Genomic DNA, 11,531 nt, shown 5'->3' on the forward strand with positions numbered 1-11,531 from the left:
AACCTCCCACTGCATCACAACCTCGATCTTGCCCAGATCAACCAAAATCCCATCATGGTTAACGAGGTGCCTCAGGAACTGGACCTCTCGTAACCAAAACTAGCACTTCGAGAACTTGGCATAAAGCCGTTCTCACCTTAAAATCCCCAAAAGCTCTCAAAGGTGCTCCTCGTGCTGCTCTCTGGTCTTGGAATACACCAAGATATGATCAATAAACACAATGACGGATCAATCGAGCATTAGCCTGCATACCCGATTCATCAAATCCATAAACACAGCAGGCGCATTGGTGAGCCCAAATGGCATCACCATGAACTCGTAATGCCCATAACGAGTCCGGAACGCGGTCTTATCCACATCATCCTCTCTCACTCTTACTTGATGATACTCATACCTCATATCTATCTTGGAGAACCAATATGTACCATGCAACTGATCAAAGAGGTCATCAATCCGAGAAAGGGGATAACGGTTCTTCACCGTTAACTTGTTCAACTCCCGGTAATCAATGCACATTCGGCGTGAACCATCCTTCTTCTTGACAAATTGTATTAGTGCTCCCTACGGAGAACTGCTTGGTCTGATGAACTGCTTGCCTAGTAGCTCCTGCAGTTGAGATGGCAACTCCTGCATCTAAGGCGGTGCCAAGCGGTACGGTGCCTTGGCAATCGAGGCCGCACCTGGCACAAGGTCAATCCTGAACTCGAGCTGCCTCTCGGGAGGCACACCGGCTAACTCCTCCGGAAATACATCAGCAACCTCCCTAACAACCGGAACCTCTGAAACTGAAGTCTGTTCCCCAACCCGGGTATCAACCACATAAGCTAGATAACCGGCACACATGTGATAAATATACTGACGAGCGCTGGCTGCCGAACAAAACTCTAAACCAAACCTGGTGCCTTCTCCATAAATAACTAGTTCTCCACCACTTGAGGTTCGAACTACCACTCGTTGGCCCTCAAAATTTATCATGGAACCAAACTTGCTCAGCCATTCCATACCCACTATCACGCACACATCCCTCATGGGAATACGGATCAGGTCAATCAGATAAGGCACCCCAAAGATCTCTAGAACACAATCCTGATAAACCGTAGAGGCTGAAGCCCTGTGTTTATTGGCGATAGAAACCCGAAACAGATACTCTAACTCCCCAAGAGGCATATCAAACTCCCTACTGAATGATCGAGATACGAAAGACCGACGCGCACCCGAGTCAAACCACACTAGAGCAGGCAAAGAGTTCACTACGAACGTACCTATCAAGGGTATATATATATATATATATATATATATATATATATATATATATATATATATATATATATATATATATATATATATATATATATATATATAAGCATAACATAAAGCATAATCAACAGAATAATAAATAGAAACATACCGGTCACAAAATCTGGAGCTGCTCTGGCCTCCTCGGCAGTGAGCTGAAAAGTGCGACCTCGGGCCCTTGGGGGCTCCACCCTGCCCTGACTCTATCCGTGATCCTCAGAGTAGCCGACGCTGGAGCATGCACCTTCCTGGAAGCAAACAAAGGGCACTGGGCCTTCATATGGCCTGCCTGATCAAAATGATAACAAAGTCTGATGCCAGAAGTGAAGTGTTTTGAGCATTCTAACACTCCTAAGGTGTACATGTAACCCTAGAAACCTTGGATCTATGTTTTACTAAGATACATGCAAATTTTCTTTTTCCAAGGTTCTTAACCTAACTAGCATGGCATGGGAACTTGAAACATAAAAGCTAGTAGGAAAACTTACCTTTCTTGTTGCTTGGATTCCTTGAGAACTTTGTGAGCCTAGCACCCCAAATGTGATGCCTCAAGTGTTTCACACAACACCACAACTCTTGGAATAACTTTGAGAGAAGTACACTATCACTCAAAATCGGCTAGCCCTCTTGTTCTACACATAGTGCCGATTTTGGTAGCCTATAGGGTCCTTTTATAGTGGTGTCACAAGTAGGGTTACAACATGTAAACCCTAATTGACATGGCTTTTCATATTCTATGATCCATGGGTTTATAACCTCCATAGACTATCCATGGAGCACCTTATGGGTTTTAGCCCAATTCAATAAACCATGGATCAATAGCCCACTATATAAGAATGGATGATTTACACAATCAACCCCATATATGTAATTAGTCTCCTTTTGATCACGAAATTAATTCTAAATTAATTCTTGATCAATACTAATTAAATAATATTATTAATATATTAGAACTTATAATATATTAATAAACCTTAAGTGTCCTTCCTCTCATTTTGTCTATCCAAGTGTCATGATGCCATGCAACCCAAATGGACCACGCCAACTGGGTTAAGTACATTCCAGAAATGGTTATGAACTTAGACACCTAATCCAACAATCTCCCACTTAGATAAGTCTAATAACTATAACTACAAGAATGACTTCAGGAACCGATCAACAATCGTAGCTCTTTCAAAGTCTCGCGGAACAGAGATGATGATGATACGCCATTTAAGATAAGTGATCATATAATCCTCTGTTCTAGATATCAGCCGGACAAATACATGGAACAATGTCGTACTTAATCGAACACATCAATTTAGTTCTGACCGGGCCCGGTACGTAGGTCAAACCAAAATCATCGAGGGGCCCAGATATCGCTTCTAATCCTAGAAGGAACAGATAAACTTCGACTCATATGCTTGTTCTACTACTTGTTGAATCATACACAAAGGCAAGTTTTAGAACATCGAGTTACCAATGGGTTTTCGTGCAATCAATGTATAACCAACTCATAGTCAACAACTCATATCTCTAGGTTTGAAGACTTATATGATATTACCGTCTCACGATCACTCGAGATAAATTCCATGAAGTGATACAAGTGAGCGTGGTTTGAATCCAATAGTCAGAACTTATGAGCACTCATGAGTGTTGTAGCAACTCTTGCTATGTCCAACACCTTAGACATCTACAAGCCAACTTCATGGCAGTCTTGATTCATATCTACTTCCAACATATGACTGACTGTGGATAATTTGAATAATATGATATACCATAACATAATTATTCTGGAAGTCAAAACATGCAAAATGAAATGATAGTAAACGACTGACAGAAGATAGCAACACTTTTCTTATAAATAAACAACAACTTTTATTCATCATCAAATGTCAATTACACTTTACAAATTTTAAAAGCTATCTAATTTCTAAAACTAATATCATCCTTTAGCCCTATGTGCCTCGCATGTTGAAGATTCTTAACCCTACCCAGTCCCTTCGTGAAGGGATCTACTGGGTTCTCATCCGATAATACCCTCTTTGCCACAAGGAGTCCTTCTTCTATTTGATGTATTATGAAATGGTATTTTCTGTCGATGTGTCTGGATCTCCCGTGATCCCTTGGTTCCTTGGCTAAGGCAACTGCACTTTCACTATCACATAAAATCTCTATAGGCTCCTTTATAGCTGGTACTACTCCATGGTCTCCAATGAAGTTCTTCAGCCATATAGCCTCCTTTGCTGCGTCGCTTACCGCTATATACTCTGATTCGCAAGTTGAATCAGCCACTATCTCCTGCTTGGAACTTTTCCAAGTAATTACTCCTCCGTTTAAGGTAAAGACCCAACCCGACTGAGATCGGAAATTATCCCTATCAGTCTGAAATCTAGGATCAATATACCCTACTACTCTCAAGTCATCACTCCCACCGAGGGTAAGGACGCAGTCCTTAGTCCTCCGCAGGTACTTGAGAATGTTCTTTATCGCAGTCCAGTGAGCCTTACCAGGGTTCCCTTGATATCTGCTGACCATGATCAACACAAAAGCCACATCATGGCGAGTACAAGTCATAGCATACATGATCGGGCCTACAGCGGAAGCATACGATACTCGACTCATCTCAGCTATCTCAGCCTTTATACTCGGGCTCAGAGTCTTAATAAGTCTGGTGTTACTCTGGATCGATAACTCTCCTTTCTTGGAATCCTGCATGCTGAACCTATTCAGCACCTTATCCAAGTAGATACTCTAACTAAGTCCAATTAATCTCTTACTCATGTCTCTCAAAAACCTTATCCCTAGGATATAGGCAGCTTCTCCAAGGTCCTTCATAGCGAAACACTTCCCAAGCCAGGACTTTACTTCTTGCAGAGTTGGGATGTCATTTCCTATGAGTAGTATGTCATCCACATACAATACCAAAAAGCTAACTATACTCCCACAAGCCTTGACATATACACAAGATTCATCTTCGCTTCTCGAAAAGCCAAACTCTTTGACTTTCTCATCGAAACAAAGATTCCATCTGTGAGGTGCTTGTTTCAATCCATAGATGGATTTCTCAAGCTTGCACACTCTATTAGGGTACTCTGTACTGACAAAACCCTCTGGCTGACTCATGTAAACATCCTTAGCCAACCTTCCATTTAGGAAAGCGGTTTTGATATCTATTTGCCATATTTCATAATCATGAAATGCAGCAATGGCTAACATAACCCTAATAGACCTAATCTTTGCTACTGGTGAAAAGGTCTCATCATAATCAACTCCTGGAGTTTGAGAAAAAGCCCTTTGCAACCAGTCGCGCCTTATAAGTGTGTACATTACCATCCATGTCGGTCTTCTTCTTGAAGATCCATTTGCACCCGACTGTCTTACGTCCTGGTACATTGTCAACCAAGTTCCAAACTTGATTGTCATACATGGAATGTATCTCGCTGTCCATAGCCTCTTTCCCTTTGGCAGCCTCAGAGCCTGCCATGGCTTCCATGTAGCTGTTAGGTTCATCCAGGCTTACCAGTGTGCTATCACTGATAAGTGTATCACCTTCCGCAGTAATATGGAAACCATAGTAATGCTCAAGTGCATTCCTAACTCTCGTGGAACGCCTCAGAGGTACAGACTCGTCAGTCGGATCAACAGGAGTTTCCTCCTCAGGTTGATTGCTAGTGTTTGAGGTTCCTTCACCACTTGACTCTTGAATTTCTTCAAGGTCAATTTGCCTCCCACTGTTTCCTTTGCTTATGAACTCTCTCTCACGAAAGACCCCTCTCCTTGCCATAAAGACCACATTATCACTGGGTCTATAGAAGAGGTAACCAAAGGATTTCTGTGGGTAGCCGATGAAAATACACCTCTCACTTCGAGGTTCGAGCTTATCGTGAGTCTCGTGCCTCACAAAAGCCTTGCAACCCCAAATGTTGATGTGGTCCAGATTGGGAACTTTTCCAGTCCACATCTCGTGAGGTGTTTTGGCAACCTTCTTGGTAGGGACTAGATTAAGGATATGGTCGGCAGTCTCTAAGGCATACCCCCAAAATGAGATTGGTAGCGAAGCTCGACTAATCATGGAACGAACCATATGCAACTAGGTTCGATTATGCCTCTCAGCCACACCATTACGTTGTGGTGTTCTGGGAGGTGTCAATTGTGAGACAATCCCACATTCTTTAAGATAGTCAAGGAATTCCGTACTAAGTTACTCACGACCTCAATCGGATCGAAACATCTTAATGTTCCTGCCCAACTGATTCTCCACTTCATGTTTAAACTCCTTGAACTTTTCAAAGGTTTCTGACTTACGCTTGATTAAGTAGACATATCCATATCTACTATAATCATCAGTAAAAGTCACATAGAAGAGGTTAGCATCCCTTGTGGCGGTTCTGAAGGGTCCACACACATCAGTATCTATGAGGTCCAACAAACCCTCACCCCTAAGACAAGTACCAGTGAAGGGTGACTTTGTTATTTTTCCAAGCAAACAAGATTCACAACTATCATCTGACTTTAGGTCAAATGACTCCAAGACTCCATCCTTTTGGAGTTGGCCTATGCATTTCTTGCTCACATGTCCAAGACGACAATGCCATAATGATGCTTTATCCAAGTTAGTGGATGAATCGATACAGAACAGATTATTTCCTAGGTTATCAACAACTGACACAGTTTCATATACACCATCACAAGGTAATGCTTTAAAATAAAGAACATTATTAAAGAAAGCATTAATACCACCACATTCATTATCAAACGAAAAGGTAAACCCTTGTTTGTACAAACCATGAAAGGAAATAATATTTCTCGCCATTTCGGACGAGTAAAAACATTTATTCAAATCCAATGTTAACCCACTACTTAGAAACAAAGAATAAACCCCAATCTTGGTGACAGGTGAAGCTTTCCTATTCCCCATGATCAAGTTTATCTTCCCATGCTCCACGTTATCACTTCTTCTTAGTCCCTGCAAATCAGAACATATGTGAATACCACAACCTGTATCAAGGACCCAAGAATTAGAATGGGGTGAGTTATTAGACAATATAGTGTAAATACCTGCATGGTTGGGTTTCACTTTCCCCTCCTTAACATCTTGCAGGTACTTTGGGCAGTTTCGCTTCCAGTGTGACTTTTCATGGCAATAGAAGCATTCAACCTCTTTAGGGTTGGAAGAAGGAGTGACAGAACCACCTTTGGTTCTACTTGAAGAGGAGCCATCAAGGGACTTTCCTCTGTACCCTTCGAAGGGCTCTTCCTCTTCTTCCCTTTACCTTTCCCGATATCCAGAACAGGGGCGGTGGTAGGAGTAGGAGTAGTAACAACCGATTTACCTTTAAGACTGGTTTCGGCGATCTTCAAAAGTCCTTGAAGTTTGCTGAGTGTAACTTCCTCCTTGTTCATGTGATATGTCATTCCAAATTGATCATAACAAGAAGGTAAGGAGTGCAAAATGATGTCAATTTCCAACTCCTCGGGGAAGTTCACATTCAAATTCAGCAAACGGTCCACGAATCTTTGCATTTTCTGCATCTGGCCCGTGATGGGTTCACCATCCTTCGAATATGATCATGATCCAATCATAGCATGTGATCATCCTGATGTTCCTGATCCAATCATTGAAGTTGGATCCATCGAATATGACTCTCCCACAAAGGTTCATGAGAGAGAAGGAGTCGGTAGGGTTTGAGCCAGAAGCAGCATTGTTGGAAGACATCTGAAAAGAAAGAAGGACAAGTTTAGATTAGATATAAAGATAGTCCTTAATAAGACACCCAAATGTAATATTAAGGCTAGGACCCAACACAATATTTTATAACTTAGAAGAGGGATGTCGTAATCCAAGCTATAAAATATTTGAAGGTAGGTGAATGATGATTTACCAATTTCTACCATGAAAAATGAAATGTATTATTAGGTTTTAATTGGTTTTGAAACTCCTAGATTCTTTTGAGATTCATTGAACTTTTCAATGGCATGTTTCAATCTCGAATGTGCCCTTCAAGTTTTCTGATTGGGATACCGAGGATCACAGAAGAAGGTGTGAATTAACCACGCAAATTACTTGGTACTCTTAATGTTTATCACCTAACTGATGTGTCGGTTAACCACACGCGCTCTACCGATCTATGATAGACCTTAAGCCACCCTTTTCCTACCTTGTTAAGTCCATGTTAGTGTGCTAGTTAACCACACACGCTCCACTAACGACTTAAGCAAAGTGAAAAGTGTAATTTCATGGGTTGGCACCATATTCACATTTTCGTAAAGTAACTAAGATTGGGAGTTTATAAAACATTTAGTTGCTTTATAACCATCATACTTTTAATGATTATTTTAAAGTCATTGTCCTACCCGTTCGGCTAACAAACCTCCACCAGTCAAGGAAGCGGTGTGTGAGAGTGGACACCCATTAAGCTGCCATTTTATAGGCAGCAACCTTATACCCCCCTTATAGACCGGCTTCGTGAATGAGGCCTACTAACGGTAAAACGACTTGTTCTTATATATATATATATATATATATATATATATATATATATATATATATATATATATATATTAACTTATAATATTATAAGTATAAGGGTTGAATTTTAACTTTTAAAATTCTAGGGGTTGGAACTAAAGTTTTTAAGGTGACTTTACATGTCCCAAAACTTGAGGGCAAGTTTTGTAACTTTCAAAACTTTTCAACTTCATAACTTATGAGTTAATGGTTTATTAAAATGAAAGACTCTTCATTTTATGTAACCTATGTGTTCATTAATGGACTTTAAAAGAAGGACTTTTGGTAATCCATAACTTGAGGAAAAATTATGGATTCCATTAAAACACATCAAGATCAAGAATTAAACTAACAAACTATTTGCAACTAATTCCTATGATCTTCTAAACTCATAAGTGTATGAACATTCATATCAACAATTTCAAGAATCATAAATAACACATACAAAACTTGAAATTTTGATAAATAGCCATTGTAAATGGATTAGCATAACCATTACACAATCTAAAACAAGTTTTATAAGACCAAAACAGTTTAGGGTAATGTTTCTAGTCCATTTCCAGCAGCAAAACTCGAAAATCTGCATTCAGGGCCTCCTTCTCGTCGAGTGCAAGAACCTACTCGACGAGTAGGATGAAATAACACATGGACACGTCAATTCCCCCCATGGACTCGACGAGTTCACTCAGCAGAATGCAGAAATCTTGAGTTTTTTCAACAATTTGCATCAAGTATCAAGAAAACAAGCCTATGCTCTGATACCCCTGAAGGGTTTTGAGCATTCTAACACTCCTAAGGTGTACATGCAACCCTAGAAACCTTGGATCTATGTTTTACTAAGATACATGCAAATTTGCTTTTTCCAAGGTTCTTAACCTAACTATCATGGCATGGGAACTTGAAACATAAAAGCTAGTAGGAAAACTTACCTTTCTTGTTGCTTGGATTCCTTGAGAACTTTGTGAGCCTAGCACCCCAAATGTGATGCCTCAAGTGTTTCACACAACACCACAACTCTTGGAATAACTTTGAGAGAAGTACACTATCACTCAAAATAGGCTAGCCCTCTTGTTCTACACATAGTGCCGATTTTGGTAGCCCATAGGGTCCTTTTATAGTGGTGTCACAAGTAGGGTTACAACATGTAAACCCTAATTGACATGACTTTTCATATTCTATGATCCATGGGTTTATAACCTCCATGGACTATCCATGGAGAACCTTATGCGTTTTAGCCCAATTCAATAAACCATGGATCATTAGCCCACTATATAAGAATGGATGATTTACACAATCAACCCCATATATTTAATTAGTCTCCTTTTGTTCACCAAATTAATTCTAAATTAATTCTTGATCAATACTAATTAAATAATATTATTAATATATTAGAACTTATAATATATTAATAAACCTTAAGTGTCCTTCCTCTCATTTTGTCTATCCAAGTGTCGTGATGCCATGCAACCCAAATGGACCATGCCAACTGGGTCAAGTACATTCCATAAATAGTTATGAACTTAGACACCTAATCCAACAAGAAGTTGGAGCCTGCTGCCGGCAGTCCCTCGCAATGTGACCCTACTTGCCACATTTTGTGGCATCTCAAAGAAGATCGACAAGCTCCATCATGAACCTTTCCGCACGTCCCACAAGAGCAACCCCTCTGACTCGCAGATCTAGTATCAGAGACCCTGAACCGTTTCAGTGCAGGCTGCGATTGCGCCAAGGCCGATCTCTGCTCCCTCGTTTGGAGCTCCATCTCAATCACAAGCCGCTTGGCGGCCTCCTACAGATCCATCAATGAACTATAACGATGTGTGGATACAAAATTCCCGATATCCATCTTGAGCATGCTTAAGTAACAGATCATCTAAGCTTGCTCAGAAGCATCAAACTCAGGACAAAACATGGCTTTCTCTGTGAACATCTTGGTGATCTTCGCCACCGACTCTGTCCCCTACCTCAAGTCCAAATACTCAAGGGCCAACCTCTCCTGCTCCACCAATGGAACATATCTAGAACGGAACATCTCCGAGAACTGCTCCCAAGTCACCACACTCCTCTGCTTAGGAGAATACGGGTTTGAAACAAGCCTCAACCAATCCTTCGCTCTGGACCTAAGAAGGTTTAGAGCACACCTGACCCTCTGATCAGTTGGGCAAGAGCAAGTGAAAAAACACCCCTTAATGTCAGACAGCCACCTCGTGGCTATGATCAGGTCCTAAACTCCATCAAAGGTGGGGGGGATTCGTATTGTCGAAGTCCCGATACTGTAAAACTCTCCCAAGACCATTTCCAACAGTGGCAACGGCTGCAGTGGCTGCAGCAGCAGCAATAGCCTTAGATAAAGCAGCATAACGCTCATCAAAATACTCCACCCATGGCGGTCTTAATAGACCCAAACAACTCTGGCAACTATGCTTGAAAGTGAGCAACAACCTCCTCCTAATGGATCTCCCTAATCCTGTACTCGGACATAGCTGGGCCATTCTGGCTACCAGCTCCCGATCCCGATCCGGATCTTGACTCAAATCGTCTCGTCATAACCATACTTAAAATAAACCAGGGAGATATCAGATAACACACATATCATATCAGGGGAACTAACTCCAACAAATCCCTAGGGGTTGTGAATTCCCTATTATGTGTACGGGTGTTATGCTTTCAGTAGTACGGGCTCATACTACCTTCCATACCTACCCGTATTTGTCTCAAGGATCATCACAACAACCCTAACAATACACACTATAAAACTCATACACTCAATCCTCACTCCCTAGAGGAAGGATAAACATCACGAAACTGGCCGGCTGGCCCCACACAACTCATCCATGAAACCTCCACCAACCTTGCAGCACTCGCGTACGCTAATCATACATAACATTGGACCCTATAGACAGTCGAATATCTGATCCTACCCTAAGCCCTTCATGAAACAAGAACAGGAAATAAGGCCAAACCAAACATTCTCAGGCAATAGAATCTTATTTATGTATAACTTTGATCCATACACTAAGCAACTACAGTAATGATGTCAATTTCATATAAGGAAGAACCCTAGACTATCAAGCATCATGTAATCAGGCAAATTCTATCATGCAATTCTTGAAGATCCTTAGCCTATCACTAGCATGATGTTCTAAAATATCACAAGATCAGGTATCAGTGTGGTAGTTTAAGGTCTACTTACTCGCTCCGGCTGATCATACACATCACATACTCTTTGATTATTTTGAAAACATTTTGAAAATCATTAAAAAAAATTCCTTAGCTTGAGACTGGATTCGCATGAGTATTCCTCCAATTCACTCAAACCAAGGCTCTGATACTAACTTGTAACATCCATAAAATCATGATAAATTTAAACTTTTTAAAACCAACCAATTTCACAAATTGTTTGCAATCATAGTTTTCAAAACATGTTCAACATCAGAGTCTCCCTAAATCATAAGTCAAAAACATGAGGATGTGTACGGTCATGCCTTTGCCTTCCCGCGATCATCTGAAGTACCTAAAACATAACCCAAAACTGTAAGCCAACGCTTAGTGAGTTCTCCCAAAGTACCAACACATAAACAAATAATATATATGATAACAGCATGTCGGGTCCAATCAACCATCCGGTTGGAATACCCCAGGCCCCTCACTCATCAGGTTGGAATGCCATTACACTATGGGTCCAGTCAACCATCGGGTTGGAATACCCCAGGTCCCTCAACCATCAGGTTGGAATGCCTATACA

The sequence above is a fragment of the Lactuca virosa genome, chromosome 6 (assembly GCF_052849685.1).
Source record: "Lactuca virosa cultivar CGN04683 chromosome 6, Lactuca_virosa_CGN04683_v6, whole genome shotgun sequence".
NCBI classification, from domain to species: domain Eukaryota; kingdom Viridiplantae; phylum Streptophyta; class Magnoliopsida; order Asterales; family Asteraceae; genus Lactuca; species Lactuca virosa.